The 12398-nt window shown below is 38.2% G+C and overlaps 1 long non-coding RNA gene across 5 annotated transcripts in view; it reads left to right on the top strand.

The window, feature by feature from the left end:
• The first annotated feature begins 1682 nt into the window (after positions 1-1682).
• Positions 1683-12398, top strand: part of LOC120085232 (uncharacterized) — a 26202-nt gene continuing 15486 nt past the window's right edge. For 3 of the 5 annotated variants that reach the window (XR_016532359.1, XR_016532360.1, XR_016532358.1), the window contains exons 1-2: positions 1683-2965; positions 4273-4720. This is a non-coding gene — a long non-coding RNA (uncharacterized LOC120085232). Of the gene's footprint in view, positions 2966-4272; positions 5001-5252; positions 5780-12398 lie in introns of those variants that run through there. The other 2 variants (XR_016532361.1, XR_005483850.2) reach the window with 2 other exon arrangements.

The raw sequence follows: 12398 nt of genomic DNA, 5'->3' as shown, positions 1-12398 counted from the left end.
AACTATTTCAACTCGATGATCTAAGGTAACTCGATCTCAATCCTGAGTTAACTATGAATTCCTGTTTATTCAGGATTATCCTTTAATCTGCATAGGTGAGAGTGGTTCAACATTACCGCTCAATAAGCCTCCCATTTTAGGGATAAGACCGGGTAGATAGTTGGAGGACATAGTCCTACAAGATGAAATTCACTCTTACCTGTTTTAGGGTTAGCAGATAGGTTGTTCCCTTAAGTACTGACTCCTTGTCTTGAACAAGGGGCCCGCCCTCTCTATGACTGAGAGGGACTCAGTTTATTGGTAGAGCTATAAACCAATTGTTCATTAGTGGAGTAGTGGAGACTTAAGGAGCAAGATGTATTACAGGAATAAAACGGTAATTTAGACTTGGTTGTAAATACGAATAACCCGTGAAGGATCGACTTACTGATCACGATTAAATTAGATGAACATAAATATATTTATAGTGAGGTGAGTGCGGATACTAGACTTTAATGGAGTGATTCGGTAGTTAACGAATATTGATCTATTTGGTTAAAAGGGATTAGTCAATTAGTCTCAAATCATTGGAGCTCATGATTTGTAGTAGGTCCCCTACTAGCTCATAAATGGATTAAACCTTAGAATAGCGTGATGAGATAATTTGAAATGTTCAAATTCGAATTATGAGAATTGTTAATTATATGTGATATAATTATATGTTTAATTATCAAATTAAACAAGATTGGAGAGTTGGAGAATATTTAAATATGATTTAAATATTAAAAACATGAATAGGGATTCATGTTAAGAATTGGTATTTAATTAATTTAATATTAGATATTAAATTAATTAAATTAATTAAAATTGTCTAATTAATTATTTAAAATTAATTTTTAAAAAATTAATTGTTGGAATTAATTTTGTTTAAAATGATTAATTTTTATTTAAATATTAACTATTTAATTAATATATATAAATTTATTTTTTCATTTCATTTTGAAATTAGTTTCAAACTGAAAATTGAATTTTTTTGATTAAAAATCTATTAAAATGAAAAATTACATTTAGTAGGTTTTTCCCACTTAAGACACCACATTATTCCACTTAATTTGTTATGATTTGGTGTCAATCCACTATGCAATGTGATTGCATGTTGAAATTGAATAAAATCAATTTCATTAAGCTGAATTAAAGGTCATGGAATTGGAAATTGATGAGAAAATTAATTTTCTCATATACTTGAACCAAAACCAGAAAAATCTCTCCATATTTCTTCAAATTCAACTTCATTTTGGATCTCATAATCCAATTTAAGGGCCAAGATGATAGTAAGGAAGATCATGTGGTGTTATTTAAGCCAAAGGAGAGGAGATTCAAACAAAGGTAAATTTTGAAAGTCTATTTTTTGGAAAAATGAACAAATATATTATAAATCTAAATTAATGTAGTTAGAGTGTTTAAGATCTTAAATTGTTTTCTCTGGTGGAATATTAACACCATCGAGACTATATTTATTTTCTCTTAAAAAAAAAAAAAAAAAAGGAGAAACAGTTGTGAAAAGTTGGAAATAAATTAAATGAGAGAGAAAATATTTTACTAAAAAAAAGTATGAAAATGATGAGTTAAAAACAAATCTAAAACTAAGTGGGACCCAATAAAAATCAAATAAATAATTGTTATGATAATATAATACCATATGTCATAAGGCAAATCATATTATGGGCGCACCAGAAATTTTCCGAGTGTCTCTCCCACTCCAGTCGACTCCATCTCCGGTCACTTACGATCATCCCTCCTTCCCAAAATTTTCGTTCCTGCCTCAAAAACCATATCTCGTTTTTCAAATTCAGTCAATTTCAACCAAACCCATGTGGGAACTTATGGGCAAACTCCCTCAAATTTCTTCCATAGAAGGAAAACTCAAAGAAAAATCAGAGCTGGTGGAGACTAAAGCTCTGCAAAGACCGTTGATGAAATGCTCGAGGCGCTTAAAGATTGATAATCCTGTTATGTGGAGAAGGGTCTTGAACTGGCATCCGTAAGGATTGGTCAGTTAGTAGACCGAGAAGGTGAGGATCCTGAAAAAAAAAAAAAAAAAATTCTGTTATATGCTTATTTAGCTTTGAATCTCTGTCATGGCTCTGCAATTAATAGGTTCTGTTGACAATTTAGGGATTCTGAATATTGCTAATAGGATTTAGTGCTGAGGATTCATGTTGTGCAATGTTAAGAAGTAGAGATTGAGCTCTTTCTAATGTTAGAAAGAAAGTGTTTAGAGATCGAGTTAACCTTGAAGAAGGATGGTGGAGAATTGGGGAAACCAATTTTTCATATAAGAGTGTCCTTCCTTTTTGTATGAAGGCATTGGAGAAATATGAGATGGAATTGGGACATAATTCAGTTGAAGTTGCCTATGATAGGAGGCTTTTGAGAGGTGGTTTAATGTTGGTTTGGAAGAGCATAAAAATGCATTGGAGCAGAGTGAATTGTGTCAAAAGGCTTTTAATTGAAGAAGTAGTTGTACTCTCAACTCGAGGATGTTGTTTATAAGTGTTGTGTTGATCTAATCAGGAAACAGACATAGATGGAAAGAGATGATTGTAAAATTTTTGTCAAGAAGTAATTTCTTCGGTGGTGGCATTTGAGGCATATATCATTATACCGATTCAAAATGAGCCAATGAATGAGTTTGAAATTATACTTTCTTTGTTAAAAAGATTGGTAGCTATGCTTGATAAGCTTCTAGAAGAGCAACACTCAAATGGTAGGGCTTCTGCTAGAATAGGTTGGTTAATGGTGACCAGTTAGGTTCAATTATCCATTCCATACTTGGAGAGTCCGACATATTTGGAGATTGAGAGAGTCGGCTGCGCAGATGTTTGCAATAACAAAGGACTTTGTGGAGGTGTCAGTTGGTTCCAATCATGAAGATTCATTTGAAGCCTGCTAGAATCTTTTCGAAAGCATGTAGTGCAATAGAAAGGTATGGTTATTTTCAAGTTTTTTCTTCACTGTTAACATGGGTGGTTATGCTGTTCTTATATTGTTGTAAATATATTTTCATCCATCATTGGCTTAAGGGAGAGAGGGAGAAATGTATGGATTTTCACTAATTTAAAAGATGTATAGTTTAGAATGGCAATGAAGAAAATTACTTTATGTAATTAATCATTTATATGATGACCTAAAAACAACTATGTACCATCTCTTTTCAATTGTTTTCTTCTCTCATATGTTTCATATATCAATGAAGTTGTTTCCTATATAAAAAAGGAAAATAAAGCAGAACAGCCAAGTGTCTTTTGGAGATATGTAAGAGCTCTAGTTGTGGAAATAATAGGATTATTAGTAGAATAAATATGGTTATTAGAAGGGATAAATTAGTAACTAGATAGTAAGTTTGTCAGGGGGCTTGTTATAAATAAAGGGAGTGGTTTGGGAGCCAGGTGTGAAGAATTTGGTGGGATTTTCTTTGAGAATTTTGGGAGAGAGTAGCCCTTTCGAAAGGCTATGGAATATTATAGTTTCTTCACTGATAATGCAATATATATTCTTTCTTTAGCGTTCTTTCTGTTCTTGAGTGTTCTTGCTAGGAGGTATCCTAACCAGATATGAATAGCTTCATTGTGTACAGAAAAGTCAATTGTGTTCACTTTGGTGGAAATTGAAGATTGAAAAGTAAACGTGTGCCAATGCTCTGGCTATCCTACATGGCCATAGCTGTATTTAAGTAGTTGTTGTCAAAGAATTGAGTTTTCACAAAGAAGTCAAACAAGCTTTCTAGCTGACTTTAAGTCTCTAACAAATATTTGGACTAGCCAACTTAATGGGTTTGTGAGTGCTGTTGAAGGACCTTTTCAACCATTTGATCTTGGAATGACATTTCCTTTGAATATTAGACAGAAGAGATCAATATTTCACGAGTATTTTGAACAGAAAAAGTTATGGGAGGGCATGGATCTTTTGTTGGCATCTAGTTTTGAAAAAACAGAAGTGTGAGTATGGTCATTGTCGAGAACTATTTGCAATAACTTAAAGCTCTGTTTGATAATGATTGCATTTTTAGTTCTTTGTTTTCCCAAACTGTGCTTGTTTCCTCACAGTAATATAGATCTTTTGTCGAAATAACTAAGAGAAACTTTTTACATCTGCATACTTAGCTATGGCTATGAACAATAATATTAATGGCATCCTTTAACATAATCTTAACTTAATTGAGAAATCCAATGTCATTTGTTTTTCCTCTTTCTTATTTGCCTTGGTAGCTTATCATTTTCTATTGAATGACAGGAAAAAAATTGTAGAGAAGTTTTGCTTTTCTATCCAATTTTCATGATGAAAACTTTGTTTGCACTCACCTGGGTTCATTACGACAGGTTCGCAATTGAGAGCGATTCTTGAATTCATGAATTTGATTCCCTTTTCTTTTTTGCTGATGTGGTAATGTTCTTTGTAATTGAATTCCAAGAGCAAGTGATTGATGCTTGTAAAAGCCATGGCTCAAGTGCAGAAGATACGGTTAAAGAATACTAACAGCCTCAAACAATTGAAGAGGAAAGCATGTTGTACGTCCATAATTAAGCTCTTGACAAAACCATTCCTGCTACCTCATGGGCCGACATCTTCCAAATTTTGCGGCTCAGTATTCAGGGGCAGCCAGAAATCTAGCCAAAACACAGTAAACCCAATGAGCTATTTTACTCTCCAGACAAGTGGTCGGATCTGATGACACTTCTGTGTAAGTTCTATCCTTGAAAAGCTCTGATATTTGGGTTAATGTTTCTTTATAATTTCGGTCGAATCTTGTGTGCATAGCTGGAATAAGTTTGAAGTCTCACAACCCATGTTTTGCATTTATGTCTGCTTATCCTGATAGGAAGATAACATAATTACAGAGAGGTATGTACTCTGGGGAAAGTAAAATTTCTGTCATTTTTTGTTTCAACTCAAATAATGATAACTTTATAGGTGTATCTGTCACTTTGTTTCTTCAAAATTAACTATGTTCATAGTGTAAATGAGTTTGTAGTTTGCTATTAGCTGCATTAGTTTCATGTGAGAGAAATTTGTCCTTACTGAGATATCATGTCATGTGATGGCAAATCTATTCCATGCTCAGGGGCTTGGTTTCACCAATGTCGGGAATGAGGAACTTTATTTCCATTTTCTTTGCCTTGAGTTAATGAGATGTTAGAATGCAAGTAACTAAGATCTTGACTGAATTCAATTTTCTCTTTTCTTTTTTTTTTTTTTCTTTTAATAAGAAACAGACTGTAAAATTTCATTAATGAACAAAAGAGAACAACCTAACGGTAGGGGTTGAGGAGACCGCTCCCCAAAGAACATCAGGGCAAGGGGTTGAGGAGACCGCTCCCCAAAGAACTAGTTTAGAAGAGCCTTCCAATTGTTAAAAATAATCGATAGGCTATGTTGAAAGTAGGGTTTTACCCTAGGGGTATTATTGTAATTGTCTTACCCTAGGGCTCTCTACTGTCTAAATAGACACTCTGTTCTCTTGTATTCAGTGTATCAATTAAAAACAATAAGAAAAAGATCTGTATCGTGGTTTTTCTCCCTGTTCTAGGGTTTCCACGTAAACCGTGTGTTGGTCTCTCTTTTCTTATATTTCATCATGGTATCAGAGTTTGGGGACGAAACCCTAGTTGTTATGGAAGAGAACCATCTACAGTCGTCTTTTGCTGATGGATCTTCGAGTTTTGACATGAAAACTGCTATTCGAGCAGTTGTGAAGGAGTGTTTTCAAGCAGCCTTACTGGAGTTACTTTCTGTCGTCCAATTGCAGTCAACGGAGAGCCGCCGTCAGTGGGAGCCGCCTCATCCAACAGAAGTTCCGATCGGGCTTCTCCATACAGAATCTAGCTGGACTCGCGAAGATCAGATAGATCCGGCTCCGATCGGGTACATCCGCGCTGAACCCGAGCAAACCCTCGAAGGACAGACGAGTCCTGCGCCATCACAGCCCGCCAGACTCGTGCATACCTCCGTGCCGATTGGTTTTGCGCCATTCGCCACGACAAGTCCATCCGTTCTGTAAGGAGTTGCGCCGACTTCCGTGCTAGTTGGTTTCGCGTCGGCCTGCCCTAGGAGATCCGCCTCACCCACAGCGTTTGCAGATCCGACCCATTCTTTTTCTGCCCTAGGAGCGTTCGACCAACGACAAACCGGCGACCACCTCATGCAATCCAGCCGGCTGGGATCTTCACATATGCTGGCGACCTCCCAGCCGTCGACAACCTTCCTGCCGGCGACGTCCATCCAGTCGATAGTGGTGGCCCCGTTTCCAGCCGCTTGTAGTTCGGTCCATTACCCAGACGATGTGAGACAACAGTTGGCTTATTTGCAACAACAGATTTCAGATTTGGATACAATGTTTGGTGCAAATCCCCAACCAGTTTAACCAGTTTGTTCAGAGAATCCGGTAAACTTGTTCTCTATTTTGTCCAATACAACTTACTTAACTGGCTCAATGGGAAATTCTGCAGGATTTCTGGTTGGAGAGAAATTGAATGGGGAGAATTATTTCTCCTGGTCCCAATCGATTAGAATGGCCCTAGAAGGAAGGCACAAATTCGGGTATTTGGCAGGAGAAATTCTGAAACCTATCCCAGGCGATCCTCAAGAAAGAATCTGGAAAGGGGAGGATTCTCTATTACGATCTGTCCTCATCAATAGTATGGAGCCACAGATTGGCTGACCCTTACTGTATGCAGCAACTGTTAGAGATATCGGGGAGGCAGCTAGGGATCTGTACTCGAAGTGACAGAACACATCTCGGTTGTACACGTTACACAAACAGGTCCATGAGTGAAAACAAGGGACCATGGATGTTACTTCCTACTTTAATAAATTATTAGTGTATTGGTAAGAGATGGACCTTTGCCGAGAGATTGTCTGGAACTGCACACAAGATGGGGTCCAGTACTTGAAACTTAAAGAGGCAGATCGGGTATATGTGTTTTTGGCTAGATTGAACCCAAAATTTGACAGTGTTCGGAGTCGCATATTGGGTCAACGACCTACTCCTTCTCTCAGAGAAGTTTGTTCAGAGGTTCAACTAGAAGAGGATCGATCACATGCTATGAACAATCCTGTGGCTGTTTCCACTGATGCATCAACCTTTGTTACAAAGGCTTCCAGTTGCGACAGTGATAAAAAGCCCACACCTGTTTGTGAACATTGTAAGAAGCCGTGGCATATGAAGGACCAATGTTGGAAGCTGCACGGTAGGCCCCCAAATAGTAGGAGACGACAGTCACATGACAAATCAAACTCTGGGCGTGCACTCGTAAGTGACTCAGTTAGTGAGAATACACAGCATCAGACCTATCGGCTGACCAATTTGAGTGCTGTTGGGGTGAGTGCCATTGCGCAATCAGGTACATTTCCATCTTCTGGCCTTATTTGCATTAATGACAAGAAACCCTGGATTGTAGATTCAGGGGCCACAGATCATCTCACCAATTCTTCAGAATTGTTTGTTTCATACTGTCCGAGTGCGGAAAATGAACGTATTAGAATTGCAGACGGGTCTTTTGCCTCGGTTGCGGGGAAAAAAAATACCTCTCCTTTTGATGGTTTAGTACTATGTGATACACTTTATGTGCCTAAAATCTCATATATCTTTTATCGGTCAGTAAAATTACAAGAGATATGAACTGTAAGGCTATTTTCTCACTAGATTCTGTTGTGTTTCAAGATCAGAAGTCGGGGATGACGATTGGCACTGCCCGACATGATAGGGGGCTCTACTTCCTTTCTGACGATGCTTCTTCTAGGGAGGATCATAGAACTGGTTTTATGTCTTGAAAGTTTTCTACTTCCGAAAATGACTTTATATTATGACATTATCATTTAGGACATCCAAACTTTCAGTATATGAAATATTTATTTCCGCATTTATTCTGCAATATTAATATAGCGTCTCTAAATTGTGATGTATGTATTTGTGCCAAACAAAGTCGATTAGTTTTCGTTCTCAACCTTATAAGTCGTCCAGTCCCTTCTCCCTCATTCATAGTGACGTCTAGGGACCCTCACCTACTATTGGTAAACGTTGGTTCGTCACCTTCATAGACGACCACACATGCCTCACTTGGGTGTTCTTACTTGCTGATAAGTCTGAGGTGTCTTCTATCTTTAAACAATTTTATACCATGGTTGAAATCCAGTTCCATGCCAAGATTGAGATTTTGAGGAGTGATAATGGACGAGAGTTCTTTAACATCTCTTTCCATGACTTTCTTGTGTCTAAGGGAATTGTCCACCAGAGCTCGTGTGCTTATACTCCCCAACAAAATAGAGTAGCCGAGTGTAAAAATCGCCATTTGGTGGAAGTTGCCCGATCCTTAATGTTGTCTGCCACTCTTCCGTCCTATCTGTGGGGGATGCTATTCTTACAGCGGCTCACCTCATCAATCGTATGCCCTTTCGTGTACTTGACTTTCATAATCCCTTGAACCTATTCAAAGAATCCTTTCCGACTACTCGCCTGATTTCTGATGTACCCCTTCGTGTCTTCGGTTGTGTCACGTTTGTCCACTCCCATGGCCCAAATTGCACACAATTCACCTTTCGTGCTCAGAAATATGTTTTTGTTGGGTACTCTCTACACCAACGTGGGTATAAATGCTATCATCTATCCTTTCGTAAGTATTTTGTCTCCATGGACAGGACTTTCATTGAAGATCAACCCTTCTTCACCGTTAATCATCTTCAGGGGGAGAGTTTGAGTGAAGAGCCTAACTGGTGCTCCTATGATATTCCCTTAGGGGAATCCGCCCCGATTCCTTCTCTTAGTTCTGAAAAAGCCTATCCTGTCCACTAACCAAATTCCTTGGATAACCTACTATAGGAAGAATCTTAGAAAGGAAAGGAAGCCATCTGTTGAACAGTCGGCTCCGGTCCATGAATCAGACCCTGCATCTGGTTTAGGTACGTGTATTCTTGGAACTAATGATGTTGATATATGTATGGAGATTGACAAGTGCAGGGAAGATAAGAATGAAGGAGGTGGCAATACTGAAGATGTGATAGATGAGGAAACAGCTAAGAATGATAACAGTAAAGGGAAAGGTCCAGTTTGTGATAAGGAAGTGGAAGATACTACTGAAACCCTTGATATACAGGTGGTCGATCATGCTGAGAAACCTAGAGAGTTGGAAAATCATGATGCCTCTCTCGATCTTCCAATAGCACTGAGGAAAGGTACTCGTTCATGCGCAAAGTACTCTATGCACAGCTACATGACATATAGCAATCTGTCTCCCGAATTTAAAGCTCTCACTACCAGCTTGGACACTATCATGGTCCCAAGAATTATTCGTGAAGCAATGGAGAACTCTGAATGGAAAACTGCTGTTATGGAAGAAATGAGGGTTCTTGAGAAAAATGGTACATGGGAACAGGTGCCTTTACCTGAAGGGCACAAGACAGTTGGATGCAAATGGGTGTTCACCGTAAAATACAAATAAGATGGGACGATTGACCGATATAAGGCCAAACTGGTTGCTAAAGGTTTCACCCAGACCTACAGAGTTGATTACTCTGAAACATTCTCTTCTGTGGTCAAACTTAACACTATTCGGGTTTTGTTGTCGATTGCTGTAAACAAAGATTGGCCACTTCACCAGTTAGATGTTAAAAATGCATTCCTTAATGGAGAATTTGAAAAGGAAGTCTATATGAGCCCTCCTCCTAGATTCGAGAGTCAGTTCAAGCACAGAGTTTGTAGACTGTGAAAGTCATTATATGGACTGAAACAGTCCCCAAGGGCTTGGTTTGATAGGTTCACCATATTTGTTAAAGCACAGAGATACAAACAAGGGCATTCAGATCATACACTGTTTACGAAACGGTCTGACTCCGGGAAGATTTCTATCCTCATAGTGTATATTGATGATATTGTTCTGTCTGGCAATGATGAGGGTGAAATTACAAGGCTTAAAACGAGAATGGCCAGAGAATTTGAGATTAAAGACCTTGGTAAGCTGAGATACTTCCTTGGAATGGAGGTGACTCGATCAAGAGAAGGTATTTTAGTGTTGCAAAGGACATATACACTAGACATGCTCAAAGAAACAGGTATGACTGGGTGTAAACCTGCTGACACACCCGTGGAGTATAATGCAAAACTTGGTGTTATAAACAACGAAGTTCCTGTTAGCAAGGAAAGGTACCAGAGGTTGGTTGGAAAGTTGATCTACCTATCCCATACAAGACCAGATATTTCATATGCAGTAAGCGTGGTAAGCCAATTTATGCAAGCTCCCTATAAAGAGCATATGACTGCGGTTGAGCGTATTCTTCGGTGCTTGAAGGGGACTCCTGGTAAGGGTCTGATGTTCAGGAAGTCTGGAAAAAGGACTATTGAAGCATATACCGATTATGATTGGGTAGGCTCTGTCGTTGATAGAAAGTTGACCTCTGGGTATTGCACCTTTGTCTGGGGTAACCTTGTCACCTGGCGAAGTAAGAAACAGGGAGTGGTGGCTAGGGTAGCGGTGAAGCTGAGTACAGGGCAATGAGCTTAGGGATATATGAAGAAATCTGGTTGAATAAGGTTCTGTCTAATCTTTACCAAGACAGCGAGCTTCCAATGAAGTTGTTTTGTGATAATAAAGCAGCAATAAACATCGCAAACAACCCAGTCCAGCATGACAGAACCAAATATGTAGAAATCGACAAACACTTCATTAAAGAAAGATTGGATAATGGGAGCATTTGCATCCCTTATATTCCTTCAAGTCAACAAGTGGCTGATGTTCTCACCAAGGGGTTACTTAGACCAAATTTTGACTACTGTATTAGCAAGTTGGGCCTTATTGATATTTATGCACCAACTTGAGGGGGAGTATTGAAAATAGGGTTTTACTCTAGGGGTATTATTGTAATTGTCTCTTACCCTAGGGCTCTCTACTGTCTATTTATTCACCATATTCTCTTGTATTCAATATATCAATTAAAAATAATAAGAAAAAATTCTGTATCGTGGTTTTTCTCCCTGTTCTAGGGTTTCCACGTAAACTGTGTGTTGGTCTCTCTTTTCTTATATTTCATCAGGCTATACTTACAAAAGAATTTGGTATGGTTAGTGCACCACCAAGAGGTTGTGTGTTGAACAACAGTCCAAAAAGAATCAAAAGAAGCATACTTATCTTCAAAAACTCTAATTCTTTTCCTTCCAAAGGCACCACAAAAGAGACCGAGAAGCACACCTCCAAAGAACTTTCTCTTTACCCGCAAAGGAAGCACAATCAAGCCCATCAAGCAGCCAGTCATCAACTCTGTTTGGGAGGTAGCTATCCATGCCAAAAGTTCTAAACAAAAGGTTCCACCTTTAATAGCAAAATCACTATGAAGAAAAAGGTGATCCAGCGACTCTTCATCTTTCAAATAGAGGTGGTAGATAGAGGGGCCAAGAGAGAATTAAGGTTGTCATGAGAATTTAAGCCTCTATAAGCGAAGGACCAAAGGAAGAATTTGCCGTTTTTGGGGATTTTAAGCTTCCAAACAGGAGTCACCAAAAGGTAGGTGGGGGAGGAGGTTTTTTGGTGATATTCAAAAAGGTAGATTTGGTAGTAAACTTTCTCGAGGAGTCAAGCTTCTATTTGAGGCAATCTTGACCACCCTGAGGCGCCCAGGTGTTCAGGATTCCCAAAATGGCCACCCTATCACCTAATTCTTTATCAAACACATTTCTTCGAAGGTCTAGATTCCATGATTGACTGGAAGCACACCAGCAGTGTGTAGGACTACAGTGGGATGGGGTCGGGGATGCACTCCCCATCCCCATCCTCGTTATCGTGGGGATTTGTAGTTTCCATCCCCACCCAATACCCCGTTTTGAAGAGATAGGGTCGAAGTTGAGGAATACTCGATCGGGGATCGGGTCCCCGTGGGGAAAAATTCCCCATTTATATTTATATTTTTAATTATTATTTATTTATTTAAATTAAAAATTAAAAAACATTAAAGATTTTTTATTGTAAAATTAACAAAAAGTTAAAATTTATTACATTATGAAATGAAATTAAGAAAAAAAAAAGTTAAAAAACAGTAGCTTAACTATAAGAATAATAAAATTTAATAAAATAAAAATTTATATATACAAAACTATTTAAGAAAAATAAAAAAATATTCAGGGTGGGGATACCCTAGAATTTAAAACAAATAAAATAATATTTTGTGTCCTTGCTTTGACCGCATCCGCAGTCAAATTGGGGATTCTACGCACCCACGTGGTTTTTGCCCACCCTAATCCACTATCATAGCATCATTTTTAAGGATAGATTAAAGATATTGGGGAATTTCTGCGCAAGGGGTTGAGAATCACACCAAATATTCACTAAAATCTGATCGTTTTCCATCGCCAACAATAAACTTAGTAAACTTAAAAA

Source organism: Benincasa hispida, chromosome 9 (genome assembly GCF_027475165.1).
Source record: "Benincasa hispida cultivar pf3 chromosome 9, pf3_genome.v1.1, whole genome shotgun sequence".
Taxonomy (NCBI): Eukaryota; Viridiplantae; Streptophyta; class Magnoliopsida; order Cucurbitales; family Cucurbitaceae; genus Benincasa; species Benincasa hispida.
Note: the sequence above shows the minus strand (reverse complement) of the source record. Positions and strands in the feature narration are given on the sequence as shown.